Here is a 13735-nt window from a genome sequence, read left to right as displayed (position 1 = left end):
TCTTATTATTACTAACCAAATGCCATAATTATTTACTAGTAACTATTACTACTACCTCTAGTTGTAGTATATATAATATACAAATACATATAAACATTACTAGACGTAAATAACTATACATATATATATAAATATTATCAATAATAGTAATAATGATAATGTCATTCATTGACCACCCACTAGATGCAGTACACTGTACTAGAAACTTGACAAAGTCCAACAGAGTCAGGAGACACATGGAAAACGTCAAGAACAACATTCCTGCTCAGATCGTACAATTATCCCACCTTGGACACAATCTACATGAGGTAAAGAGAGTTTTAACCTCAAAGAGGCCTAGTTGAACCTCTCCACTCTTCCTCCTACCCCACTCTTCCTCCTACCCCACTCTCTCCAAGGAGCCTACCCTGACTTACCAGGCAGAAGGAGTGGATTTCCAACTACCCCAACCCTCCCCACCTCTCTCAGGGTCGCACCTGGAGAGTTTCTGGTACTCTACCAGTCTCAGCTACAGGAGGAAGAGTCAAGCAGAGGCCTATCCATTCCATTCCTAGCTTGGGCGGTAGCTAGCGAGTGAAAGGCAATCTGCTACAAGTCAGAACTCACCCATGCTGGGCAGCAGAGACTTGGGAGAGAGTCAAGGGTGGAGACTCAAGTTCACCTCACGGAAGGCGGCAATGGTAAACCAATTCCATATTTTCACCAAGAAAACTCTATATATAAACTAACGGAACGATTGCAGATGGAGGGCGGGGCATTCTGGGAGAGATGCGTCCGTGGCGTCGCAATGGGTCGGAAACGACTCGATGGCATAAGACAAGACAAGCCTCCCCAGCACACAACCTTCCCCTCATACTCCTGGAGAGAAGGAACAGAAGGAGACCACGGCTGCCTGTCCACCAAGCCTCTGTGTCCTCCATCTACTCCAGGGCTGGGCATCTGCAACAGTGCTGGGCCCTGAGGAGTGGGCCAAGGAGGGTGGGAGATGAGTGCTGTATCATCATCATCATCATCATCATCAATTGTATTTATTGAGCGCTTACTATGTGCAGAGCACTGTACTAAGCGCTTGGGAAGTACAAACTGGCAACCTATAGAGACAGTCCCTACCCAACAGTGGGCTCACAGTCTAAAAGGGGGGGACAGAGAACAAAACCAAACATACTAACAAAATAAAATAGAATAGATATGTACAAGTAAAATAAATAAATAAATCTCCCTCGGCCCAGAGCTGCCCAGGTTTTTCCCCATCAGACCGCCAGCCCCTGACCCCAGCCACAGCGCTTAGTACAGCTCCAGGCCCCTTGGGCCTCCTCATTGCACAGTCTCCCCCTGGTTGGAGAAGGAAAGGTTGGAGAAAGAGGTTGAACAATTTCTGGACTGGAATACCATTGTGAGGAGCATAATAGCGAGGGCACTTAGGCGGTTGGTGAAGGAAGTGGGGACAGAGGAAAGAGGGGAGACAGCTTCTGCTCTTGAGGTGCTGGTGACCTGATAAGGGACTCACTTACACTACAAGCCCCATGTGGGATAGGGACCAGGTTTAACCTGCTTATAGTAATAATGATGGCATTTGTTAAGTGCTTACTATGTGTGAAGCACTGCTCTAAGCGCTGGGGGGGTACAAGGTGATCAGGTTGTCCCACATGGGGCTCACAGTCTTAATCCCCATTTTACAGATGAGGTAACTGAGGCCCAGAAAAGTGAAGTGACTTGCCCAAAGTCACCCAGCTGACAAGTGGCGGAGCCAGGATTAGAACCCATGACCTCTGGCTCCCAAACCCATACTCTTTCCACTGAGCCATGCTGCTTACCACAGAGCTTAGTAAAGTGCTTGGCACATACTAAGCCTTGCCTTCAAATCAATCAATCAGTCATTTATTGAGCACTTATTGTGTGTAGAGCACTGTATTAAGTGCTTGGGAGAGTACAATATAACAGCTGGTAGACAAGTTTCCTGCTCATAAGGAGTCTACAATCTAGAGGGGGAGACGAACATTAATAAAAATAAATAAATTATGGATAGGCACATAAGTGATGTTGGGCTGAGGGGGGCGTGAATAAAGGGTGCAAATTCATTCAATCATATTTATTGAGCGCTTACTATGTGCAGAGCACTGTACTAAGGGTGACACAGATGGGAGGGGAAGAAGAGGCAGCCAGTCAGTGAAATGAAGGCTTAGTCGGGAAGTCCTCTTGGAGGAGATGTGGTTCTAATAAGATGATGGTCTGTTATATTTGAAAGGGGAGGAAATTTCAGGCCAGAAACAGTATGTGGGGAAAGAGTTGGTGGCAGGATAGATTAAATTGAGGTTCAGTGAGTAGGTTGGCATTTCAGGGGTGAAGTGTGTCGGGTAGATTGTAGTAGGAAATCAGAGAGGTAAGGTAAGAGGGGGCAAAGGGACTGAGTTCTTTAAAGCCGATAGTAAGGAATTCCTATCTGATGCAGAGATAGATGGGCAACCACTGGAGGTTCTTCAGGAGTGGGGAAACGTAGACTGAATGGTTTTTAGGAAAAAGTTCTGGGCAGCAGAGTGAAGTATCGACTGGAATAGGGAGAGACAGGAGGCAGGGAGGTCAGCGAGGAGGCTGTTGCAGTAATCAAGGAGGGATGAGTGCTTGGATTAACGTGGTAGCAGTTTTGGTGGAGAGGGAAGGGTGGATTTTAGCAATGCTGTGAAGGTCGAACCGAGAAGATCTAGTGACAGATTGAGCATGTGGGCTGAATGAGAGAGATGAGTCAAGGATAATGCCAAGGTTACAGGCTTGTGAAACAGGGAGGATAGTGGCGCTTTCTACAGTAATGGGAAAGGCAGGGGGAGGACAGGGTTTGGGGAAGAAGATGAGGAATTCTGTTTTGAACATGTTAAGTTTGAGGCGTCAGTGGGACATCCAAGTAGAGATGTCCTGAAGACAAGAGGAAATGTGAGACTGCAGAGAAGGAGAAAGATCAGGGCTGGAGATGTAGATTTGGGAATCATCCGCATAGAGATGGTAGATAATAATAATAATAATAATGTTGGTCTTTGTTAAGCACTTACTATGTGCAAAGCACTGTTCTAAGTGCTGGGGAGGTTACAAGGTGATCAGTTTGTCCCACGGGAGGCTCACAGTCTTCATCCTCATTTTACAGATGAGGTAACTGAGGCCCAGAGAAGTGAAGTGACTTGCCCAAAGTCACATAGCTGACAAGTGGCAGAGCCGGGATTTGAACCCATGACCTCTGACTCCAAAGCCCGGGCTCTTTCCACTGAGCCACGCTGCTTCTCTAAGTTGAAGTCTTGGGAGTGATTGTAAGGTCAATGTGGGCAGGGAACGTGTCTGCCAATTCTGTGCTCGGCACATAGTAAGCACTTAACAAATACCATCATTATTATTACTCTCCCGAGAGCTTAGTACAGTGCTCTGCACATAGTGCTCAATAAATACGATTGTCTGAGTGGGTGAATGAATGTAGATGGAGAGTAGAAGGGGAGCCAGAACTGAGCTTTAAGGCACTTCCACAGTTAGGGGGTGGGAGGCAGAAGAGGAATCTGAGAGAGACTGAGAATGAGCAGCCAGAGAAATAGAAGGAGAACCAAAAGAGGACACTGTCAGTGAAGTCAAAGTTTGATAACGTTTCTGGGAGAATCGAGTGGTCCACAGGTAGCAGAGGAGGATTAGGATGGAGTAGAGGCAGTTGGATTTGGCAAGAAGATCATCGGTGACCTTTGAGAGGGCAGTTTTGGTGGAATGAAGGGGGAGGAAGCCAGATTGGGGGGGGTCGAAGGGAGAATTGGAGGAGAGGAACTTGAAACAGTGGGTGTAGACAACTCCCTCAAGGAGTTTGGAGAAGAATGGTAGGAGAGCGATGGGGTAAGTTATTAGGGTCAATGGAGGGGTTTTTATAGGATGAGGATACACGAGCATGTTTGAAAGCCGTGAGGAAGAAACCACTGGAGAGCGAACAGGAAGCAGTATAGCCTCGTGGATATATCATGGTCTTGGGAATCAGAAGGACCTGGGTTCTAATCCCGGTTCTGCCACTTGTCTGCTGTGTCACCTTGGGCAAGTCACTCAACTTCTCTGGGCCTCAGTTATCTCATCTGTAAAACGGGGGTTCAAACTGTGAGTCCCACGTGGGACAACCTGATTACCGTGTAGCAACCCCAGTGCTTAGAACAGTGCTTTGCCCATAGTAAACGCTTAACAAATATCATCATTATTATTCATTATTATGCCCCAACTCCCAGAGGCATGGACTGTGTCCAACCTGACTAGCTTCTATCTACCCCTGTGCTTAATACAGTGCCTGCTACATAGTAAGTGCTTAACAAATACATAAAACAAATAAACAAACAATATATAGCATTGATTGGTAGGCTGATTGATGGATCCACAGCAGTCCTCCAGTGGACTCTGAGCTACAGATGTTTTAAAGCCCAGTAGAACAGTGGTCCATTGGCGCTATTTTAAAGGGATGTCCTCTCCTCAGGGCCCCCTCACTGCACCCGGCCACCCACCCTCCAGCCAGACTTGGGCAAATCCCTGATTTCCAGGGCTAATGCGTGACCAGGCCTTGCCGGGATTCTGCCCTGGCCCCTCTGGAATGGACTTTTCAAAGCGCTGGCAATGTTGTTGCCAAAGGCTAGAGCTTCAGATGGGAGTCTGTGTTGTCACTGTCCCCGTTCAAAATGTGATGTGGCAAAAGTGCTTCCACTCCAGTGCCTCTTTTCATTACAAATTAGACTCTGATGATTTCCACAAACATCACGTTTTGACAAGCCCCTCCCTCAAACCTCAGGGCTTCCTTTGCCTCCTTGGGTCTCCATCTCCTTTGCCCCTCTCCTCTAATAATAATGATGGTGATGATGATGATAGTAATAATAATAATAATGGTATTTGTTAAGTGCTTACTTGTATCTACCCCAGAGCTTAGTACACACATTAAGCGCTTAACAAACACCATTGAAAGAAACAAAACCCCAGCCTTGATAATAATAATAATCATGGTATTTGTTAAGAGCTTACTGTGGGCCAGGAACTGTACTAAGTGCTGTGGGGGTAGGAGGGTTACAAGCAAGTCAGGTTGGACACAGTCCCTGTTCCACGTGGGGCTCACAGTTTCAGTTATGACTCTCAAGTCTGTGTTCTTTCCACTAAACCATGTTGTTTCTCCTCTCAGGGCTGAAATCGCGGGCACAAGTTGTCCCAAGGCCCCCGCTCAGCCTTCCCTTTTCTCTGCTTGCATTTCTCCAGAGATCTCTAAGCCCAGTTCCATTTCTGCTTACATATCTCCAGAGATCTCCAAGCCCGGTCCCATCTCTGCTCACATTTCTCCGGTAATCTCCAAGCCCAGCCCCATCGCTGCCCGCATTTCTCCAGATAACGCCAAGCCTGATCCCATCTCTACCCACATTTCTCCAGAGATCTTTAAGTCTGGCCCCGTCTCTGCTTACATTCCTCCAGAAATCTCCAAGCCCAGCCTCTAGGAATAGGGGAGGGAGGGCTACAGGGGTGACATCTCCATTTTCCAGATGGAAAAATTGAGATGCAAATAAGTTAAATTTCGCCTGTCCCCCTCAGCCCCACGCTTTTCCGAAGAAAAGTGTCCAGAGACCCTGGAGCTTGCCAAGACAGACTGCCTTCAACCCCCTGGCATTGGTGGTCAGAGACACATCTGTGGCACAGACCCCAAGGAACTTGGAAGAACAGGAGGCCAGATCCACACATAGAGCTGGAGGAAATAATCAACACAATCACAGTAGTGGAAAAGAGGCCACAAGGCTAGATCCAAGGAGTGTGGGGAGGTAGGTCCAGACAAGAGGACTCAGGTGACCAGCCTTCTGTGAACTCCTGAGGCTAGGGGAGTTTTCCAAAGACATGAAGAGCCAGATGAGACCTCCCCAACCAGGCACCCAGGACCTCCAGCCTTGCCTCCATGGCTCCCCTCCTCCCCTAAACCCCGACTCTCCTCCCTAAGCACTCTCCTGCATCCTCTCAGTCAATCAGAGAAGCAGTATGGTCTACTGGAAAGAACACGGGCCTGAGAGACAGACGACCTGAGTTCTAATGCTGGCTCTGCCACTTGCCTGCTGTGTGACAAGTCACTTCACTTCTCTGGGCCTCAGTTACCTCAACTGTAAAATGGGGATTAAGAGTACAAGCCCCAGGTGGGACAGGGACTGTGTCCAACCCGCTTAATTCAGTGCTTAATTCAGTGCCTGGCACATAGTAAATGCTTAACAAATACCATTCAAAAAACCCCCAGTCAATGGTATTTATTGAGTGCTTACTGTGTGCAGACCACTGGACTAAGCAACTGGGAGAATACAGTACAAATGAGCTGATAGACACAACCTTGGTAGACGTGATCCCTGCCCACAAGGAGCTTACAGTCTACAGAGGGAGACAGACATTAAAAATAAATTACAGAGAGGGGAAATAGTGGAGTATGAGGATACGGACCTAAGTGCCAAGGGGTTGGGGTGAGGATCAAAGTATTTAAGTGGTGCCTCCTCATGGTAAAATGGGAATTCAGTCCCTGTTTTCCTTCCTACTTAGGCTGTGAGCCTCATGTTGGACTTATGTTGTATCTACTCCAGCACTGAGTACAGTGCTTGGCACTTAATAGGCACTTAAAGAGAACCATAATTATTATTGTTATTATTATCTCTCTGAGGGTCAGTCTCTGTCTTTGACAAACTCATCACTGGCAGCGGGATTCCTGAGCACCCTATACTTTGAGAGGACATTTTGGGGGGCTTTCTCCTTTTCTCTGTTATTTTCTCCCTCCTCTTCTTCCTCTTCCCCTTTCCTCCTACCACCCCTCCTTACACCTTCCCTCTCAGAACTCTTCTCTTCCTCCTTGTCTCTGATCTGGAAATTCTCCTTTCCAGATTCTCCTTGCCCCAAGTGGTGAGAAGCAAACTGAGACGCTGTATATGTATGAAGACGATACCCAAATTGCCTCAGTTACTTCATTTATAAAATGGAGATTAAGACTGTGAGCCTCATGGTCTAGTAGCAGCACCATGGCCTAGTGACAAGAGCACGATCTTGGGAGTCAGAGGATGTGGGTTCTAATCCTGACTCCACCACTTGTCTGCAGTGTCTCCCTCCCCATCCCCCCACGCTACCTCCTTCCCCTCCCCACAGCACCTGTATATATGTTTGTACAGATTTATTACTCTATTTATTTGATTTGTACATATTTACTATTCTATTTATTTTGTTGATGATGTGCATCTAGCTTTATTTCTATTTATTCTGATGACTTGACACCAGTCCACATATTTTGTTTTGTTGTCTGTCTCCCCCTTCTAGACGGTGAGCACGTTGTTGGGTAGGGACCGTCTCCATATGTTGCCAACTTGTACTTCTCAAGCGCTTAGTAAAGTGCTCTGCACATAGTAAGCGCTTAATAAATATGATTGATTGAATGAATGAATGAATGAATGAATGAATGTGATGTTGGGCAAGTCCCCTAACTCTTCTGAACCTCAGTTACGTCATCTGTAAAATAGGAATTAAAATGTGAACCCCATGTGGGATGGGAATTGTGTCCAACTTGATTACCTCGTATCCAACTTGTACTTCCCAAGTGCTTAGTACAGTGCTCTGCACACAGTAAGCGCTCAATAAATATGATTGAATGAATGAATGAATGAATCTACCCCAGCTTTTAGAACAGTGCTTGGCACATAGTAAGGGTTTAACAAATACCATTCTTATTCTTATTATTACATGGACCATGTCCAAACTGAGTAGCTTGTATCTACCCAACACATAGTACAGTACCTGGAACAGAGTAAGCACTTAACAAATACCATTTAAAAAAAAAAAATGAAAATTGGAAGTTCTTTAAAAATTCTGCATCTGAAGCCCAAGGAAAATGTGGGTCCCAGAAAAATAAAACGGAGCCAAAAAGAAACCCTGCAAGGCCAGTTGGCAAAGTACTGTATATGCTTGGCAAAGTTGTATGGCAAAGTCACACAGCAGACAAGTGCCAGAGTCAGGATTAGAACCCACATCCTCTGACTCCCAAGCCCATCTCTTGCCAGTAGGCCATGGTACTGTTACTAGACCATGGGCTTCACAGTCTTAATCCCCGTTTTATAGATGAGGTAACAGAGGCAATTTTGGTATCGTCTTCATACATATATAGCGTATATAAGGAGCTGGTCACAGAGGGGAAGGCGATTTTTAAGCAATGGAAAAATCACCTGAGTGAGAACTGGAGAGGAATAGCAGTTATAATTATTATTATTATGGTGCTTGTCAAGTGCTTACTATGTGCCAGACACTGTGCTATGTGCTGGGTAGATACAAGCTACTCAGTTCGGACACGGTTCATGTAATAATGAGAATAAGAATAAGAATGGTACTTGTTAAGCCCAAATAGATACAAACAAGTCAGGTTGTAAACAGTCCCTGTCCCACGTAGGGCTCACAGTCTCAATCCCCATTTTACAGATGAGGTAACTGCAGGCCCAGAGAAGTGAAGTGACTTGCCCATGGTCACACAGCTAATCAATCAATCAATCAATCGTATTTATTGAGCACTTACTGTGTGCAGAGCACTGCACTAAGCGCTTGGGAAGTACAAGTTGGCAACATATAGAGACAGTCCCTACCCAACAGTGGGCTCACAGTCTAAAAGGGGGAGACAGAGAACAAAACCAAACATACTAACAAAATAAAATAAATAGAATAGATATGTACAAGTAAAATAAATAAATAAATAAATAGAGTAATAAATATGTACAAACATATATACATATATACAGGTGCTGTGGGGAAGGGAAGGAGGTAAGATGGGGGGATGAGGAGGGGGGAGAGGAAGGAAGGGGCTCAGTCTGGGAGGGCCTCCTGGAGGAGGTGAGCTCTCAATAGGGCCTTGAAGGGAGGAAGAGAGCTAGCTTGGCGGATGGGCGGAGGGAGGGCATTCCAGGCCAGGGGGATGACGTGGGCCGGGGGTCGATGGCAGGACAGGCAAGAACGAGGTACGGTGAGGAGATTAGCGGCAGAGGAGCGGCGGGTGCAGGGTGGGCTGGAGAAGGAGAGAAGGGAGGTGAGGTAGGAGGGGGCGAAGGGATGGACAGCCTTGAAGCCTGGGGTGAGGAGTTTCTGCCTGATGCGCAGATTGATTGGTAGCCACCGGAGATTTTTGATAAGGGGAGTAACATGCCTAGAGCGTTTCTGGACAAAGACAATCCGGGCAGCAACATGAAGTATGGATTGAAGTGGGGAGAGACACGAGGATGGGAGATCAGAGAGAAGGCAGATGCAGTAGTCCAGATGGGATAGGATGAGAGCTTGAACGAGCAGGGTAGCGGTGTGGATGGAGAGGAAAGGAAAGAGCAATAATCCGAAGTCTACATTACTCCATGTTTTGGGTCGTGGCTGGGGAAACATCAAACCAGAAGGAAAACTAGTCAAACTGGAAGCACCAACTGTCATATGGACTCCTGTACTCCGAAGATAGTCGTGGTATCCTCCAGAGAAAAGTATCAGACCATTTTCGGTTTCTCTTTGGCTCGGCAGCACCTCAGTCATATAAAAGCTGGTGTTGGGCATGCTAGGATCTTGTACTGGGTAGAGTCACAGAACGACATTTTCCCAATTTCTAACCTATATGGGATTCTAGGGTTAGGGCCAAGAGCCAGTGGCTTCCGACATCCATTTAAACCTTTATTCCTTTCCAGAAGGTTAATCCTGCATTGCATGAGACATGTCCTGAGCTTGGCAGTAAAATAAAATAACTCAAAGTTAAATAGCCAGAGAACAGAGGAGAAAAATGTAAAATGAATTTATCGACTCACTAATGAGCTAATGAGCTAATGAGTAGCAGAGCCATAATTAGAACCCATGACCTTCTTACTCTCAGGCTGTGCTCTATCCCCTACGCTATGCCGCTTTGTAGTAGTAGTAGTAGTAGTAATGGTATTTAAATACCATAATTCTCATTATTATTGAGAGCCTACTTTGTGCAGAGCACTGTACTAAGCTCTAGAAAAGAAATACACAAGGAGGAATTAGAAACAGTCCCTGGCCTTCAAATGGCTCACAATATAAGACTAAGGGAAGGGAGAGGGGGCTGGCACAGACACATAAGGAAGGTTGAGACAAAAGATGTACAGATAGTTTATAAAAGACAAGGACAATGAGAGGTAGAACAAGAAAGAGAGAGAGAGAGAGAGAGAGAGCCCTTAAAGAGGGCCAGACCAGAGGCTGACAGAAAATGAAGGAGGCCCAGTGAAGAGCCCCTTTCAGGGATGCCAAAATTAATAATAAAAGATTCTTCAAATATATCACAAGCAGGAGGCCAGCTAGAAGATCAGTGGGGCCCCTTGATGATGTGGAATTAAAGAAACACTCAGAGGTGGAAAGAAGAGAACCGAAACGGCTCAATGAATTCTTTAAAACTTTCTTTACTGAGAAAGCTTTCAGAAAGTTCTCACATCCACATTAGAAAAAAAATTTAGTAGACAAGTCAAAGGGACAGGAAAAAGAAAAATGCTTGAAATCAGTCAATCAATGGTATTTATTGAGCATTTCTGTGGGCAGAGCACTTTACTAAGCACTTGAGAGAGTATGATATAACAACAAAGCTTACAGTCTAGAGGGGAAGATGGACATTAATACAAATAAATCAATTACATATATATACATACATTACAGATATATAAATATATAAACACATATACATGAACATGTGTGTGTGCATAAACAAATCACAGGATACAGATAGCCTCCCACCAAGAGCTTGGAAAAACCTCAGAAAAGGAGTTGCAGAAATGCTGGCCAGTGTGTTGGCAGAGCCTGGTTGTGATTTTGCCAAACTCTTTTTGGAGGCAGGACAGAGGATGAGGACTGAAGGGGAAGTAGGAAGTGGATTCTTGCATTACCTGCTCTCTGGGAACTAACCATCCCAGAAGGGATGATGATAATAATAACGATAATACTAATAATAATATTTGTCAAGCACTTTTCTAGATTGTGAGCCCGTTGTTGGGTAGGGACTGTCTCTACTTGTTGCCAATCTGTGCTTCCCAAGTGCTTAGTTCAGTGCCCTGCACACAGTAAGAGCTCAATAAATATGATTGAATGAATGAATGAACTTATGAACCAAGCACTGGGGTAAGGCTACAAGATAATCAGGTCAGACACAGCCCCTGTTCCAATCAATCAATCAATCAATCGTATTTATTGAGCGCTTACTGTGTGCAGAGCACTGTACTAAGCACTTAGCACTGTACATGGAGCTCACCATCTAGAGAGGAGGGAGAACAAGTAAAGAATCTCCATTTTACAGATGAGGTAACACAAACCCAGAACAGTTGTGACATAATTATTATTATTATTATTCTCATTATTATTATGGTATTTGTTAAGCGCTTGCTATGTGCCGAGCACTGTTCTAAGCACAAAGGTAGAAACAAGGTAATCAGGTTGGCCACAATCCCTGTCCCACATGGGGCTCACAATCTTAACTTCCACTTGACAGATGAGGTAACTGAGGCACAGAGAAGTGAAGTGACTTGCCCAAGGTCACACAGCAGACATGTGGCAAAGCCAGAATTAGCATCCTCATCTTCTGTCTCCCCAGCCCATACTGTTTCCACTAGACCACGCTGCTTCTCCAAATCACTTGTTCAAGTCACACAGGGGCAAGTGGCAGAGGGACAGGACCTCATCCCTGCTCTGTCCTCTGACTCTGTTCACCCTCAACCCTTCATCTCAAGGCAGAATAATAATAATAATAATGGTATTTATTAAGTGCCAGGCACTACTAAGCACTGAGGTGGATACAAAGAAATTGGATTGGGCACAGTTCCTGGCCCACATGTCATAGCCTCCCAATTTACAAGTGAGGTAAATGAGGCCCAGAGAAGTGAAGTGACTCGCCCAAAGCCCTGCAGCAGATTCATTCATTCATTCATTCATTCATTCAATCGAATTTATTGAGCGCTTACTGTGTGCAGAGCACTGTACTAAGTGCTTGGGAAGTACAAGTTGGCAACATATAGAGACGGTCCCTACCCAACAGTGGGCTCACAGTCTAGAAGGGGGAGACCAACAAAATATTAACAAAATAAAATAAATAGAATAAATATGTACAAATAAAATAAATAGAGTAATAAATGCATACAAACATATATATATATATACATATATACAGGTACAGGTACCGACGAAGACATTAAAATATTTACCACTTAGAGTAAATGCTTCCCTGCAATGTGCTAGAAGATGAGGGAATCGAGATTAAGTGTGATTATGAAAGCCAGTAAGTCACAGCATAATATGATAACATCAAGCGATGGCCCAGAAGCATATTTGTCATAACACTTAGATGGGGAAAGCATTGATAGTTCTACAGGCACACGCAAGAAATTGTAAACTCCATGAGAATAGAGATCATACTCTCCCAAGTGCATGGTACACTGCTTCACACAATCAATCAATCAATCAATCGTATTTATTGAGCGCTTACTGTGTGCAGAGCACTGTACTAAGCACTTGGGAAGTACAAGTCAGCAACACATAGAGACAGTCCCTACCCAACAACGGGCTCACAGTCTAGAAGGGGGAGACAGAGAACAAAACCAAACATACTAACAAAATAAAATAAATAGAATAGATATGTACAAGTAAGATAAATGAATAAATAAATAAATAAATAAATAAATAAATAAATAAATAAACAGAGTAATAAATATGTACAAACATATATACAGGTGCTGTGGGGAAGGGAAGGAGGTAAGATGTGGGGGATGGAGAGGGGGACGAGGGGGAGAACAGATAAGTGGTGGAGTCAGGATTAGAACTCGTGGCCTCCCGACTCTCAGGCCCGTGCTCTATCAAGTATGCCATGCTGCTGCCTGGAATCCTGGTGTCCAGTTCAGTGAAGCTGGAGCATCTGGGAAGGGGTAGGGGGTTTGGGGCATGCTCACTACAAATGACAGCCTTTTAATATAATAATAATAACAATAATGCCATTTATTAAGCACTTACTATGTGCAAAGCACTGTTCTAAGCGCTGGGGAGGTTACAAAGTGATCAGGTTGTCTCACGGGGGGCTCACAGTCTTCATCCCCATTTTACAGATGAGGTAACTGAGGCGTGGAGAAGTGAAGTGACTTGCCCAAAGTCACACAGCTGGCAAGTGGAGGAGTTGAGATTTGAACCCATGACCTGTGACTCCAAAGCCCGTGCTCTTTCCACTGAGCCATGCTGCTTATTTTTTTTTTTTTGGTATTTATTAAACGCTTACTATGTGCAAAGCACTGTTCTAAGCACTGAGCACTGTTCTAAGCACTGAGCACTGTTCTAAGCGCTGATTGTCCTTGCTTCCTACCTGTACTGGCTACCCACTCCGACAGTGAACCTGAATGTCCTGCCTAAGAGCTCAGGATTTGGTGTATTTAAGGAAATTTGCTAGTGTATTTATAAGAGTTTATGCGCCTGGGGACACCTACTGTGAATAACGATAATAATAACAATAATTGTGATATTTGTTAAGAGCTTACTGTGTGCCAGGCAATGTACGCCATGCTGCTTCTCAGGATGTGGGGAGCATTTGGGATCTGTTTTTAGTTTTCCCTTAGTTCTGAGGGCTTGGGATATGTTTGGAGCGCCGGGACTTTGCTCAGTTCCTCCCGCAAGCAGGGCCGGAGACGGGGCAGGGAGGGAAGGGGAGACAACCCTATGTCTCCCAGCACCAGGCGGAGGGAGACTGAACACCCGCCTT

General features: G+C 45.1%; 1 non-coding gene across 1 annotated transcript; it reads left to right on the top strand.

Moving 5' to 3' along the window:
• The first annotated feature begins 458 nt into the window (after positions 1 to 458).
• On the top strand, positions 459 to 596 carry LOC119931047. The gene has a single exon (XR_005451915.1). It is a non-coding gene; the product is annotated as a small nucleolar RNA SNORA7 (small nucleolar RNA).
• Positions 597 to 13735: the final 13139 nt, after the last annotated feature.

The sequence above is a fragment of the Tachyglossus aculeatus genome, chromosome 7 (genome assembly GCF_015852505.1).
Source record: "Tachyglossus aculeatus isolate mTacAcu1 chromosome 7, mTacAcu1.pri, whole genome shotgun sequence".
Taxonomy (NCBI): domain Eukaryota; kingdom Metazoa; phylum Chordata; class Mammalia; order Monotremata; family Tachyglossidae; genus Tachyglossus; species Tachyglossus aculeatus.
This window is presented reverse-complemented; position numbering and strand designations above follow the sequence as displayed.